Here is a 16,489-nt window from a genome sequence, read left to right as displayed (position 1 = left end):
AATCTTTAAAAAAATGGCAAATTTATTGAATGCAATTCAATTATGATCTATCGATCAAGAAATATGAGGTTGCAATTTGTTGGTATGGATATATGAAGTAACATCTTATGTTTTTGAAATCAATGAATAAAGATTATGAAATTAATTTTAAACAACTGAAATAATCTGGAGCTAGAGATCCTACCTAGTTTCCCATTTTTTGAATCAGTCTTATTTTAGCTGACTTCTGGCCTCAGTCTGTGTACTAATAGTATTCAGTTGTAGAATAATTAATTCAGCTTTAATGGAAATTCATTAAAAAATGCACAAAACTAGCTTCAGTGCCATGTACATATTTTCCATATAACAGTCTATATTTACTGCCTATTTACTGTCTTTTAAGACACTTTCTATGATTTTAAGGAGAATAAAATATGTTTTGTTTAAAAAATGGAGATAAAAATAAGCCTAAAATGATTATCACATTAATTTTTTAGTCACAGTAATTATTACAATCCTAGAAAAATATTTGGCACTTATATCTGTAAAATGCCTTATTAAATTTCTTTTTCATCATGCTTTAGTAATTATTCTCAGTAATTAAAGGTTGTCTTATTACTTCAGGATAGCAAAGTGAATGTTAACAGATTAATATTCTAATTCTATAATATATATCAATCCTTTTTGTACCGTAAATTTAATATTTTACTGAATGTGCACATACTTTGCAAATACTGTCTTAAATTTTAAGTTGATTTAGTTTAAAATTTGCATGCACATTTTCAGAACATCTATGGATGAAACAATAAATGAAGGTTAATTTATTATTTAGTAATCTTTGGTAATGTATTATTTAGTTTTATTTGACATATTTGTCTTAATATATTTGCCATTCTTTTTTTTTTTTTAATTATTTATTTATTTGACAGAGAGAGGGATCACAAGTAGGCAGAGAGGCGGGCAGAGAGAGGGGGAAAGCAGGCTTCCCGCTGAGCAGGGAGCCTGATGTGGGGCTCAATCCCAGGATCCTGAGATCATGAACCGAGCTGAAGGCAGAGGCTTAACCCACTGAGCCACCCAGGTGCCCTTGTATTTGCCATTATTATAAAAGTAATTCATTTTTATGATAAAAATTTAAAAATATAAAAATAAATAGAAATGATAAAAACAGAAAAAATAGAAAAATAAAAAGAAATTAAAATCACTTATCACTTTAATAGCCAGATAATATTTGGCTGGCATTTAGATATGTTTTACATGTCTTCCTAAGTAGGATAATCTTTCTTGATATCCGTGGTTTTTTATCTCTACTGATCTAAACGTATTATGGATATGATATTGCTGGGTGGCAAACTACAAATATATACATATATTTTTCCTCTTCCTGTGAGGCATGACACCCTATGTCTAAAGCCATATAACATAACTTTTCTTTATTTCTTTCCTTTCCCTCGACCCCATACTCACACAGCTGATTAGGGTGGGTAAGTGGTCTAACCAGGGCCAACTAAATGTTCATTTGGGGTATTTGGAATTAGAATTAACAGATTCCAGGGCACCTGGGTGGCTCGGTGGGTTAAAGCCTCTGCCTTCAGCTCAGGTCGTGATCCCGGGGTCCTGGGATCGAGCCCCACATCTGGCTCTCTGCTCGGCAGGGAGCCTGCTTCCCCTTCTCTCTCCCTCTGCCTACTTGTGATCTCTCTTTCTGTCAGGTAAATAAATAAAATCTTAAAAAAAAAAAAAAAAGAATTAACAGATTCCAGCCAGCCCTCTTTGGTCTGTTGAATAGAGGGAAACCAAACCTTTTCTGACATGTAGACCGGAAGGCAGAGGAAGTCAGGTTACAGCAGGCGAGGAGGGTAAGACAAACCAATGGAAAGGAACAGAATTCAGAAATAAGGAGAGGGTTCTAATTTCCACGAAGGCCATGGTTAATGTAAATAATTAAAAAGCTTTTAGTCTCAAAGGGTATATACATGTTTCCAGAAGAACAACTGTTCCTCATATTTTCTGAGTTCTTTCCTTGAAAAACTGAAGGCATATATCACTGTCACTGCCTTAGGTATGAAAATGATAAAATTCCAATTCTTTCAACAAATCCAGCAAATATTTATTGAGTGCCTAATGTGCAATAAGCACTATTTTAGGTGCTGACACTATAGGAATGAAAAAAATAAATACCTGCTTAAATGCAAAGTATATTATTGTTGATGCCTGGGGACACCTAATAAATAACACTCCCCTTTCTTCCCCAACTGACTTGAAAACAACCAGTACGCACAGGAGTTGGGAAAACTGGAGATTAAAATGCGTCCTGAATTCCGGACAAAACTATGGAGAATATAGCTCGGGTTGGTGGAAATAACGGGCTTCATATCACTGTACCGAATCTTCAGCACAATTACCTTGGCACATGCATAAGAGATTGTGGAAAGACACAGGCCACCACACCAAATACTCCTTACCAAGGAACATTGGACAGGATTCAGAAGGGCTGGGTGATGTATTCTTGGGTTTTCCCTCATAACTTCATCCTTCAGACAGAGGAAAGTGTTTTACTCTAATAGAATCTTCTTCACAGAGAAACAAAAGAACTGGGGAATGGAAATTCTCCCCTAATGATATTACTAATAATCCTAGACTAAGATTAAAAAAAAAAAGATGTCATGTTGCTGCCTCATTTAACCTTCCAATTTATTATGTGGCTTTTACTCTGGAATATTTTAGCTACTATTTGCAGACTCCTGAATAGCTTTTCTTTTTTTTTTTTTTAATATTTTATTTATTTGACAGAGAGAAATCACAACTAGGCAGAGAGGCAGGCAGAGAGAGAGAGAGGAGGAAGCAGGCTCCCTCAGAGCAGAGAGTCCGATGTGGGGCTCGATCCCAGGACCCTGGGACCATGACCCGAGCCGAAGGCAGAGGCTTTAACCCACTGAGCCACCCAGGTGCCCCCTGAATAGCTTTTCTTAAATGTAAATGTGGAGTCTACTTAGAAGGTTGATAAAGAGGAATAGGAAGAAAAGCCAAGAAGAGTATCTGTATGCTACAAATTAGATATATATTTACTTAAATTGTATAATAGGTTTGGGGTTTGAACGAATACAATAAATGTTACTTTTGTTTTCCTTCTTAGTTTAAAGCCAATTTAGAGATAGACACAAACCATTTAGACAGATGGATATCACAATTTGAACTTAATGCAGATAAATGATACGTTGCAGGATGTGGCAATGATGAAATACCTATCCTTGATCTTCAGAATTAGGCTTACCCACTAAGTTATAGACAGCGGTAAACAGCCACAGACTTTCCTCCATGGGAATTCTTGTCTTGTAAAATGTGTAGCTTGGAAGAGCAAACCAGAATGCCTACTCATTGTAGACAGGGAGGTTTTCAAAAGGAAGTAAGGTGAGGAGGCTGAGTTGCTCCTGGTCAATTTCTTGTTCCACATCTTCTCAGTCATGTACATCTTTCCATCCTCTGCTTCTCTCCTAGAGGATAGAGAGAGACTGGAAATGTTCCGTGGAAATCTTATCTTAGGGAAATTTGAATAGTGAGGGATAAATATTTCTTTCTAACAGCACATAAACTTAAAACTAAATTCTGGGGAGATATGCTGATACGTGGCTTTTCAAAAGTAAAATAAATAAAAGTAAATAATTAAAGCAAAAGTAAATAAATTAACAAAAGTAAATAATTAAACTGGATTTTAGGATACTAAAAAAGATGTTAGAATTAGCCTGAAGAATAGGGATAAGAAGTGTATAGGTGAGTTGTGTGTGTGAGTGTGGGCAGATGCATCAAAAATTAAGATAAACTTTTAGAAAAATATAGCATAGAGAATATGGTCACTAATACTGCAGTATAATTGTATGGTGACGAATGATAACTACACTCATCATGGTGTGCTTGCATATTGTATAGATTGTCAAATCACTATGTTGTGCACCTGAAACTAATATAACATTGTTCCTTACACCTCAAAGATAAAAACTAAAAAAAAAAAAAAAAAAAGAAAAACCCAATAGTTGAAATTACCTTAAAATATTAAGGTAAAGTTGCTGAAGCCTTCTGTTGCCTGTTAACATGAAAGCAAATACTTTTGCCACTCAGTCATTATATGAATTTGATAAACTGTGCATTCATAAAGACTTAAATTATCAATAGCTTCAAGGAGAGTCTTCATGTTTAATGAAATATAATTCAATAAGTGATTACTCATTAGTGATTGAGATTTGCTACATGGCAAAGGATAATAATAAAGCAGAGATTTTGGGACCTAATATAGTAAGTTTTGCAATTTTTGTTTTGTTTTGTTTTTGTTTTTATTTATTTGACAGAGTGAGATCACAAGTAGGCAGAGAGGCAGGCAGAGAGAGAGAGAGGAGGAAGCAGGCTCCCTGTGGAGCAGAGAGCCCGATGTGGGGCTCGATCCCAGCACCCTGGGATCGTGACCTGAGCCGAAGGCAGAGGTGTTAACCCACTGAGCCACCCAGGCGCCCCAAGTTTTGCAATGTAATGTTATTTGTATCATTATTTAGAATCCAAAATATGTATCCCTTTTCTCTATCTCTGACAAGCAAGCTACCAAAAATTGGATCAGTATAGGTCCAGTGGAGTGAGTTCAGGCTTCATAAATCTTCCAGGGAAGGGAGAATGTCTCTAACCCTTCATGAGATACTAATAGATGTATATTAGAATCATTCCTGAAACTTGTTAAAATGGATAATACCAGCTTCCATTCTAGAATGTTCTGATCCAGGGGCACCTGGGTGGCTTAGTTGCTTAATCATCTGCCTTCTGCTCAGGTCATGATCCCAGGGTCCTGGGATTGAGCCCTACATTGAGCTCCCTGCTCAGCGGGAAGCCTGCTTCTTTTTCTCCTCCCCACTCATGCTCTCTCCCTCTTTTGCTATCTCTGTGACTACCTCTGTCTCTCTTGAATGAATAAATAAAATAAAATAAATAAATAAAATATTCTGATCAAGTGGTTCTAGGCTGTGGCCATAGAATCAGCCTTAGTAACAGGCTCCACATATGTTACTAGGGAAAGTGAGTTTCTGCAGGAACTGTGCACGTTGTCTTTTATCTTTGTCTTGTCATTAACTATGATCATCATCAACTCTTGGTCATTATTATGTCGTGTTTCCCTTGAAACAGTTTTAAGGGATGTGCTATGACATTCTAGAGCCACTCATCATGTTTCTACCCCCAGAAGTGATAGGTCATCTCTGGAAGAATATTTTCAAGGCTTTTCTTCTCTTTGAATTTGGGAGGATTCTCAGTATTGAGAAAGTATGTTGTACAAACAGTATCTCTCTGTTTATTGGGGATTCAATTGGTTATATTTTTAGATGCATGTTACCTTGACTGACGGGATGGTGAGGGACAGTACTGGTGCTTTTTTTTTTTGTGTGTGTGTGTGTGTCTGTAGGACAATATACTATTAAGAGAGTTAAAGAATTTTCAAAATTCTTTATTTTGAATAAAATATCAACACATCCAGGATGCTAAATGTCATAGAACAGAACAGATGGGAATTTGGGAGAGGAAATCAGATGCAAAAGTTCTTGTACTGGGGTTAAGCATTGAAGGGGGTGGGCAAACATGTAGGTATGATTAGAGGCTACGCATTGGCATCAGGGGTCTGCTCATTTGGGATTATCCAGAAAAGCTTCAGACTCTAGCAGAAACGTAGCTTTCTGCTCAAGACTTGCCTACAATTGGAAGAAAAGGCTGACTAGATGGATGAACCAAAAACTACACTCCTGGTCATAATCTGTTCATACCATGTGAAAGATCTACAAATTTCTGGTTGCTTGCAGGGGAGAAAAGGGAGCTGTTGAGGAGGCTGGTGCTGCAGAGTCACGTATACCTTCTTGATTCCCAGTCACATCATGAAGAAAGGTAAGAAAGGAGAGAAATTGGAAAGATGAGGATATTCACGAAGGAGACTAATTTAAGTCACTAGCTAGCAAGCTAACTAACTAACTAAACCCGAAGACACTGAGAAACTAAGATACTGTTGATTGTATATTTAAACAGATTTCTCCACTAAACTTTGATTAGGCATGTACCTTGATAATCTACCTCTAAATCAGCATATTCATTACGAGGTTCTAGCATTCTAATTAGCTGCCCTGATATTGTGCAATCTACCAGCCACGAGGTGGGAATTTCACATGGATTAGCTTTAGAGTTCTTAGTTATTTATAAAAAGTGCCAATGTTCAGTACCAGCAGAATGTTGGCATTTAAGGAATGCTACCGCCACCATACCACGAGACAGTTGCCAGGAATAAAGTAGTTTAATAAAAATACATGTTTTATCCACAAAGAGTTTCCATCAGCTTTCCACTATTTTTAATTTCAGCAATTTAAAAAATAACATATGAGATTGCGAGTAAAACAAAACTGAATTATTGGAGTCCTAAGATATAAAGTAGAGCCCTTGAACTGAAAGAAGTTCCAATTTTTTTGACTCTGTGCTGGTGGACTTTAGATCCACTGGTGAGATTGTGTGGTGATGGTTCTCTCTTTTTCAAATAGTCATTTTCTCCCATTCATTTTAAAAACAATAGAGTGCCTAAAATGTGGCCACAAATTTGTGGGCAAATTATCCATATCACCAATATAATTTTCATTTCACTTTGACTGAGATGATTTTTAAAAAAAAAACAATCTCTTGCTGTTTTTGATCAATTATAAAGAAATGGGGACTGCAAATCTAGCTATACCATAAATTTACCAGAACCTATGGTATAGTTTTAAAGATGGTTACTCCTAGAAATAATGACTGCTATTTTTTCCATATCTGGATGTGTTCCTAACCAGGCCAAGGCACAGACTGTAAGACATTCATCCTTTTCTCACAATGGCATTAATTACTTTCGAATGATCCTGTAGTGATCTTGATTGCCCTGCCACAATAGCATTTAGTAAATATGGGGAAAAACAAGGTGTGTGGGGAATTTTGTCCCTTTTATTCTCTTTTCAAAGGAGAGAGCATGAGATTTTCTAATACATCTCTTTCACAGATATTACCTCTGTGGCAAAAGTGCTAAAATGACCCGAAAGTGTGGCTAGTATGTAGGTATCTACATTTTTAATAGCCATGTCATGAAATGTTATGTTTTAACTTTCTTTTCTCCTAAACAACCTATTGAGCTACGTCAGAACAGCATCAGACTCTGTCACACCTTATAATAATGGCCCTCACATATTGCTATTTGCTGAACAAAGAACTTTCTTTTATTATAATTAACACTGATGGAGTTGTGAAGAGTATCTCTGTTTCCATCATGTCACCGTTAAGACAGGTCAATGCATACTTACTACATTATATAAACTCTTCTTGTAAAGATACTTATGATTTAATTGAGGTTTCCCCCACCCCCAATCTGTGATGACCCGATCTTTAGATCCTTAATTATATCTGCAAAGACCCTTTTCCCAAATGAGGTCATATTCGTAGGATTAAGACTTGGGCATATATTATATATATATATATATATTGGCAGTTGTGGTGGTGGAGCACGTCTCAATATACTACATTAATTTAGTATGAGTTATCTGTGTATTTGTTAATGCACATTCTCATTCTCATTCCCCCTCCAATTAGACTGTCAAGACCATGATAACAAAGATTAAATATGTTTTGATTATATCTGTTGTCTTGACCACTTTCGGGCACACAATGGGAGCTTAATAAATATGTGTTGAATGAATAAAAGGAGAAACTGTGAACAAGATATAGGAGTTATAATTGGAGTTGAAAGTAGAAAAACCAGGGAAAGAAGACTTGGAAAAGGAGTCAGACTTGTGTGAAAAAATGCAAAAAAGAATAAAGCCAAGAGTATTTCATCATGAGGGAGTGATTGCTAATGTCAGATGTCAAGCTGAAAGAGGGATGAAAAGATGCCTCAATGATTAGGTATTAGAATTCTTTTGGTTCTGATGAAGATCTTCATATCACTTGGAAATGTGTCCAACACTGAGGCAGGTTTTATTTATGTATTCTGTCATTGTTGTGGCTATTTCACTACCTTATTACAATAAGATAGAGCAGATCAAGAAGGAAATAATCACTGTCATTGGATTATAACTCACTGACTTTGTTTTGTAGTACTGTTCTTGTGGTCTCTCTTATCTTCTGGACCCACTGGCTTACCAGTCTACCTATCTGGTGTAAATTTGATGTTTGATAATTATTGGAGCCTATCAGAATGTGTGTTATTTCCAGACTCTACTTAATAAACTGGACATATGTTTTTACCCTCATTAGTTCTATTCTTCTAATTCCAATGCACACGTTCTATTGACAGTTTGTAACGTTTCTATTGATAATATCTGAACATCAGAGTTTAAAATAATTCAAAAAATTCAATTCAGCCTATTCTTAACAGAAAGATGGAAGGTACTTCTAGTATATAATCAGCAGCACTTAGTAAATATGTAGAAGTATGTGTTTTATTCAGTAACTATAAAAACTCATTAAGTCTTGGAGAATAGTGCAACATGCCCATAGGATGTCGTTTGTACTTCTGTGGCTGCTTTTCTAGGGAAGAGAAACAGCTACAAAATAGTGTAAGCACTTCAACATTAACCACAATGGAGATGAGATGAGTTATTATATGCAAATGTTTCAAGTATTATTATCTGAAACACTTTGATAATTACAGTTTAATTTTTTTAAAGATTTTATTTATTTATTTGACACAAAGAAAGAGATCACAAGTAGGCAGAGAGGTAGGCAGAGAGAGAGGGGGAAACAGGCTCCCTGCTGAGTAGAGAGCCTGATGTGGGACCCGATCCTAGGACCCTGAGATCATGACCTGAGCCGAAGGCAGAGGCTTAACCCACTGAGCCACCCAGGTGCCCTACAGTTTAATTTTTGAATGTATAACCCACATTTTACCTTGTACAATTTATCAAATGTAAAACAATTTTTTCAAATTTTCAATTTGTCAATTTTTGAAAATCATTCCAGCCTATATTATATGGATATTTTGCCTTTAGGAAAACAAATTATTTTCTTTAAAAAAAAAATCAATAAAAGCAATCATTTTTTAGTTCCCAGAAAATGTGAATAATTGCTTTATATGTTTTAATCAAAATAATTCAGTCACATTTCAAAATTTTGTTTGAAATTACTGTTTTCCTTGGAATGACAGCATTTTATTTTCTCTCAGCATCCTCAAATACGTCTACATTTACTTATTTATTTATTTAGAAAGGGAGGATGGGTGAGGAGAGGCAGAGGGGGAGGGAGAGAATCTTAAGCAGACTCCATGCCCAGTATGGAGCTCATCTCTTACCATTGAGATCATGATCTAAGCTGTAGAATGCTGGACTGATTGAGCCACCCAGGCACTCCTCATTTATGCAATTCACAGTAACGTTATTTCTTAATTATTTTATAGATATGTGAGTAACTATAGAGAAACATTGTTATGTAAAATACATTATATAGTATATAATTATATAATACCGTTATAAATAGAGATACCTAAATAATTTTTATTCTACTGTGACCATTCTTTTTCATTTCTTTTTTCAAATTCACAAGCTAGCTCTTTTTTTTTTTAAAAATAAGAATATTTATTGGCACTACTTTTATCATTTTAATTTTAAATTTATTTATTTACTAAGTGGGCTCCATGCCCAGTGTGGGGCTTGAACTCATGAACCGGAGATCAGGAGTCACATATTACTCTGACTGAGGCAGCCAGGCACCCTGGGACCTTGCTCTTTCGCATCTATTTTTTTGTTAAGTCTGCTAAAATAGTCTCTCCACTATACCTCTGTTAGCATCTTTGGAGATGTCATAAGGCCTGTATCAGTGAGCTTTCTAGCATTCTGATCTTACAGCTTTTGCCTACTTAAACCCTTTCCCTTCATTCTGCTTCAGCCTCTTTAGAGCACAGCAAAGTTTTTGTTGAGTCTACTTTGCCTCTTTGGTGGGCCTCTGTTCCTGTTGTGCTGTAACTGATTCTTCCTCCAAGAATGTCCTCAGGAATGCTTCTTACCCTCTAGGGTCTTACTTCATTGGCTCTCTGAATGCTGGCTTACTCCTCTGCATTCAGTATTTGATTTTGGTACCCAAGTTTGGGCCATCTCTTAGCCCCAGTTCATTAGTTGGCCTTCTCTCTAATCCCTTGGTGTTAGTTAGCTTATCCCTGAAGCCTCAGATGAGAAGAATGTCACCATCCACTGTAGACCTTCCCATTGTGTTAACACTCTGACCCTTCCAGCAAGGGAGGGCCCAACCAAAACTCTCTTTGAACTCTAAATCATCTTAATCTCAGTGTTTTGCCTTCTACATTTGTTCCCTCTAATCACAGATCTTTTAAGGCTTCACTCTGTGGATTCAAAATCCTCTTGGTCTTTTACCCTTGTTCTGTCTCCCTGTGCTTTGTTGGCCCCATGATCAGTCATTTTCACAGGGCTTTCTGTAGTACTTGGGGATCCTTCACTATTGGTAACTCTCCTACTTCCAGGCTGTCAAGCATTAATAGGAATCACTCACGGAACCCTGCTCAGGAGATGGGTACTTTCTGGCATGACCTTTCTTAGCTATTGTCCTCTCCCTCACAAGAAATTTGTGTATCTCCGCCAACTGCAACACTTTTGACTCAAGACGAGATGTATCTCCTTGTCAATCAAGACTAACAATCCTCTAGATTCAGTTTGCCACCACTAAGACATGACTTTTATTTTGCTGTCATCCTATACCTCTTCTTTCTTTCTGGTTTCTTTTTGCTTTCATGTTATCTATTCCATAAAAATAAATTACCTAAATAAATGAAATAAAACTCATTTAACCTTAACACTCATGTACATTAAACTATTTTTTCTTAATTCTTTGCTTCATACACTGACATGAGGTAGGAACACACTAAATTGTTGCTCTAGGACCTCACAGGTTTATTGTTTTCAATTTATAATCTAGCTTTCCCCTCTAAACCCTCTACTGAAACTGAAATCTTAAAGATGAATGATAACCATATACAATAATCCTAATAGAATTTCTTATTTTCTATCCTCTTCTATTCTGTTAGACCAGTGCCACTCTTATATCAGTTTGTTTGTTTCTCTTTTCTTTTTTTTTCCTTTTCTTTCTCTCTTTCTTTCTCTCTCTCTTTCTTTCTTTCCTCTTCTCATCCCTCCCTCCCTCCATTCCTTCCTTCCTTTGAAAAATTTTCCTTTGAAATCTTGACTCACTTTCTCATGCTGCTGAGAGATGACTTATTTTTTTTTTTCTGGACTTGCACACTCCCTTCCCACTGTTGCCCTTGCTTATACTGTTTTCTCCTATTCTGTCAGAATTCTACCCATTCCTCAAGGTGATCTCCAGTAGACCTTCCCCGAAATCCCTTGATTGGATGTGGTGTTTTCCCCTTTCCCAGCTCATACCACTTTGCATCTTGTGTATTTATTTTCCTATGTGCATGCAAATGTTTTCTTCCTATAATTGTGTAAATTCCTTGACGTGGGAACTGCTTTTCACACATAGTAGGTGCTTTCAATAAATCTTGTCGAATTGAGGTGAATTCCAAACTGGCAGTGCATTGTTTTCTTAGAAACAAATACAGCAATCATATATTGCAAATACAGTGTTAGTAAAAAAGCAGTGAAAGGTAGAATTATTTTCCCTCACAATTTAGAGATTAATGAAACAGACTGCATTAATATTCACTTATTTCATGACTTCGTAGTTTGCTAAATTTCTTTTTTGTTTTACTCAAGTGGTTACTCTCTTATCCATAGGATAGGAGTTCCTGGAAAATCTTCCATATTAACATCTACAGTTTGTTGATAGGAAACAATTCCCAAATGGCACTGAGCTCATTATATATGGTGGTATTCTAATATCCCTTTAATTTTTTGGTAATTCCCTCCAAATCCAAAGAAAGAATTCTAAGCCTGTTGTCAAACTTGCTTAATGTAATTAAGCAACATAACTACAAGAATCTGATCAAAAAGGTTTTTTGCATTTCCTGTTTGTTTTATTTTTAGTTTCTCCAGTTTCCAGTTTGGGAGGTCAGACTTAAAGCATTTTCATGGATGCATTTCCCACAGAGAGCCATGGGAGATTGGTGTGAGAGGGACAGCAGCCCGGGTATAAAGGAATTGTGCTTTGCCTTTCTTTTCTTTATTCTCCAGCTGCTGTTCCTTAAATACAATTTTAAAAATAACTTTTATAGGGTGGTTAATACATTCCTACCCTGTGGGGACAGGCTACATTCTCAGCTGCCCAACGTTTTAAGCAGGCTCTAGTAATTTGGGTAAAGAAACAGGCTCTTGCTTGAGTCTTGAAGAATTGCTACAGGGTCAAGGCCAGAGCACGGGAAGTGTGGGCACTGGTGAACTTGTACTCTGCATATGCTTCCCCAGGGGCTGCGGGAGAAGGAGGGAGCAGAGGTTAGGTGGTGAGGAGGAGTGGGACAGAGTCATAGGGATATTCCGAACTGTATGACAAAAGAGGGAACATCACAGTTTTTAAATTGAGAAGGTCCTGTGCCTTTCTCAAGTACTTTATCATTCCTTGGCCCCTTTCTATTCAGCCAAACTTGGATATTTGGAAACCTATGGGAGTACAGCAGGTAGTATTATACCTCACTCTGAGTCCATCTGAAATCCATGTGTGTTTAAGGTTCCCAGTTTTCTTAGGGGAGCAAGCTGGGCAGAGGTATGTTGGAGGCTCTAAAGTCCCAGGGGTCCTTTATGTAAGCATAACTACCTCTCAGCACACAGGTCGGGCAGTACTGTGTCCTGTGACACCTGCCTCGCTTGCCCCAGGTCGTAAGCATTGAATCGGTGAAGCTACTGGTTTGGCTGTTTGTACCGCATAATCCACTGCCCTGCTCTGTGAAAGAGATTTGGCTTTCATGGAAAAATGCAAACTGGAAGGTGGGAAAGATTCTTGGATATCAATTCTCCTCTCCACCCTGCATATTTATTCAATTGCACACTTTACAAATGAGGGAATATACAGGGTATAAGAAAAGTGGACAGAAAATTTACATTTGTTAAGTGCCTTTTGCATGCCAGGCACTAGTAGCTATCCGCATTTATAGTTTATAAAAGGTGCTTTGACTTATGCTATTTGTTTTTCATAATAGTCATGTGAGGGGTGCAGAGCAGATGTAATTATTTCTACTTTGCTGATGTAGATACTAAAGTTCAAATATTTCAAGTGGTGCTCAGGGTTAGGTAATAAAGAGGTTAACCAGCATGCACCCCCAAACTGCTAGAACTCATATAGGAATTCAGTAAAGTGTCAGGATATAAAATCAATGCACAGAAATCTGTTGCCTTTCTATACACCAACAGCAAGACAGAAGAATGAAAGATTAAGGAGTCGATCCCATTTATCATTGCACCTAAAACCATAAGATACCTAGGAATAAATCTAACAAAGAAGCAAGGAATCTGTACTCAGAAAACTATAAAGTACTCATGAAAGAGATTGAGGAAGACACAAAGAAATGGAGAAATGTTCCGTGGTCATGGATTGGAAGAACAACTATTGTGAAAATGTTTATGCTGCCTAGAGCAATCTTCATATTTACTGCAATCCCTATCAAAATACCATCAACTTTTTTCAAAGAAATGGGACAAATAATCCTAAAATTTGTATGGAACCAGAAAAAAAAACCTGAATAGCCAGAGGAATGTTGGAAAAGAAAATCAATGCTGGTGGCTTCACAGTTCTGGACTCTCAGCTCTATTAAAGCTGTCATCATCAAGACAGCATGGTACTGGCACAAAACAGACACAGAGATCAGTGGGACAGAACAGAGAACCCAGAAATGGACCCTCAACTCTATGGTCAACTAATCTTCGACAAAGCGAGAAAGAATGTCCAGTGGAAAATAGACAGTCTCTTCAACAAATGGTTTTGGGAAAATTGGATAGCCACATGCAGAAGAATGAAACTGGACCATCTCCTTACATCACACACAAAAATAGACTCAAAATGAATGAAAGATCTCAGTGTGAGACAGGAATCCATCAAAATCCTCAAGGAGAACACAGGCAGTAACCTCTTTGACATTGGCCACAGCACCAGTTACAATGGCTAAAATTAACAAGTCAGGAAATGACAGATGTTAGTGAGGATGCAGAGGTAGGGAACCTCTTACACTGTTGGTGAGAATGCAAGCTGGTGCAGCCACTCTGGAAAACAGCATGGAGGTTCCTCAAAAAGGTAAAAATTGAACTATCCTGCAACCCAGTATTTGAACTTAGGTATTTATCCAAAAGATACAAAAATAGTGATTTGAAGGGGCATATGCATGCCAGTTTATACAGCAATATCCACAATAGCCAAACTACGCAAAGAGCCTAGGCGTCCATCAACAGATGAGTGAATAAAGAAGATGTGGCACATATATATACAATGGAATACTATGCAGCCTTCAAAAAATGCCAAAAATCTTGCCATTTGCAATGAGGTATTATGCTAAGTGAAATAAGTCTATCAGAGAAAGACAATTACTATATGATCTCACCGATATGAGGAATTTGAGAAACAAGACGAAAGATCCTAGGGGAAGAGAGGGAAAAATGAAATAAGACGAAGCCAGAGAGGGAGACAAACCATAAGAGACTTTTAATCTCAGGAAACAAACTGAGGGTTGCTGGAGGGAAGGAGGGTGGGAGGGAAGGGGTGGTTGGGTGACGGACACTGGGGAGGGTATGTGCTATGGTGTGCTGTGAATTGTGTAAGACTGATGAATCAAAGACCTGTACCCCTGGGCGCCTGGGTGGCTCAGTGGGTTAAGCCGCTGCCTTCGGCTCAGGTCATGATCTCAGGGTCCTGGGATCGAGTCCCGCATCGGGCTCTCTGCTCAGCGGCGAGCCTGCTTCCCTCTCTCTCTGCCTGCCTCTCTGTCTACTTGCGATCTCTCTCTGTCAAATAAATAAATAAAAAATCTTTAAAAAAAAATTAAAAAAAAAAAAGACCTGTACCCCTGAAACAAATAATACATTTTATGTTTAAAAAAAAAAAAAGAAAATGAGTCTTTTTTCTGATGACTTCACATTCAGGTTTCCTCCCTTCCCCTATGATTCTGTGCACTGTTTCTTGTATTCTACCTATGAGTGAAACCATATGATAATTGTCTTTCTCTGATTAGCTTATTTCACTTGGCATAATACCCTCCAGTTCCATCCACGTGGATATAGCCATTTACTTTCTGACAGTACTACAAGCCATGGAGTACTTATTTCTGTATATCAGTATTGACACAGTAATATGTGTTTTAAAAAGGAAAAAGATTTATATGATCTGAAGAGAAACCAGCGCTAATATGCATTTTAAGTGTGAAAGCATTCCTTTTCATTTCTAGAATATTTTTCATGTGTTTAATGATCTTGTGTTTAATGATCTTTTATATTTCTCCTCTGATTTGTCTGTTCATCTCTAATTTGCCTGCTTTTAATTTTGGATGTTAGTATATTTTTCCATATTTTAGAGCTCTTTTTACATCAGAAATTTAAAAAATCTTTTGTATAGTTGTATCATATTTGCTGCAGGTATTTTCCATGTTCATTATTTGATTATAATCATAGTAATATTGCATAGGTATGAGATACCAAGTATGGAGTTTTTTGTTGTTGTTTTTGTTGTTGTTGTTTTTGTAGAATTTTTATGTTTAGAATGTTCTTTACCTTCCCAGGATGAATATTTTTATGGTTGTCTTACGCTTCATTCTAAAATTTAGTGTGTATTTCTTTTGGAATTTATTTTGGTAGATAAGGTAGTTTTATTTATGAATATTTGGATGCAAGTCACAAGAATTTTGGAGCTTTCAAAAGTTAGATTGCTTCTTATTAATACAGGGGTGTTTCACAGAACCCATGTTTGGGATGCAGTCACACTTCAGGCAGAGACAGGGATCCAGGGTGGGCATGCCATTGGGATTCTGCTGTTTTTCTTCTCTGTCCTGTGCTCTCATTGCATTTCCTCATCTTCCTCATGTGTTTTCTCTACTTCCTTCTCCCAGTGAATCATCCAGAGAAAGACTAACTCTGTACTCCCAACCCAAATTCTACTAAAGTGACCCTGTTTTTCTAGTTTGGAATGGTACTTCAGTTTGCCCCGAAACAAGGGCATGTTGGATGAACCCTGGCTTCTAGGAGCTCATTCTCTGTGGATCAGATTCCATATCAAAGAACCAGGAGAATGTTACTTACCAGGGAAGGGGAGGTATTTTGAGCTGCAGAGGCAGTTAATAGGCTTGTGGTCATTAAACAGATGAAGACCTCACTTGATTATTTCTGAAATAGCTTTCGTAACAAGTATTGGTGCTCTGTACTTTCACTACTGATTTTTTCATATTTGTTTTGTCATATATTAAACTCATAAATGTGCCTGGAAGTATGTATTCCTAGACTGAGATTTTCTGATAATAGTTTCTGTCAGTTGTTAAAACAACTTTATTTCCATCCTTATATTAAGATCAATTTCCCTTTCTTCTTCTTTCCAACTTCATTGTATA

General features: G+C 37.0%; 1 long non-coding RNA gene across 1 annotated transcript in view; it reads left to right on the top strand.

Moving 5' to 3' along the window:
• Nucleotides 1-16,489, top strand: part of LOC123951927 — a 359,215-nt gene that overhangs the window by 48,240 nt on the left and 294,486 nt on the right. The window contains exon 2 of the long non-coding RNA XR_006820537.1: nt 5,808-5,889. This is a non-coding gene — a long non-coding RNA (uncharacterized LOC123951927). The remainder of the gene's footprint in view (nt 1-5,807; nt 5,890-16,489) is intronic.

The sequence above is a fragment of the Meles meles genome, chromosome 10 (genome assembly GCF_922984935.1).
Source record: "Meles meles chromosome 10, mMelMel3.1 paternal haplotype, whole genome shotgun sequence".
NCBI lineage: Eukaryota > Metazoa > Chordata > Mammalia > Carnivora > Mustelidae > Meles > Meles meles.
This window is presented reverse-complemented; position numbering and strand designations above follow the sequence as displayed.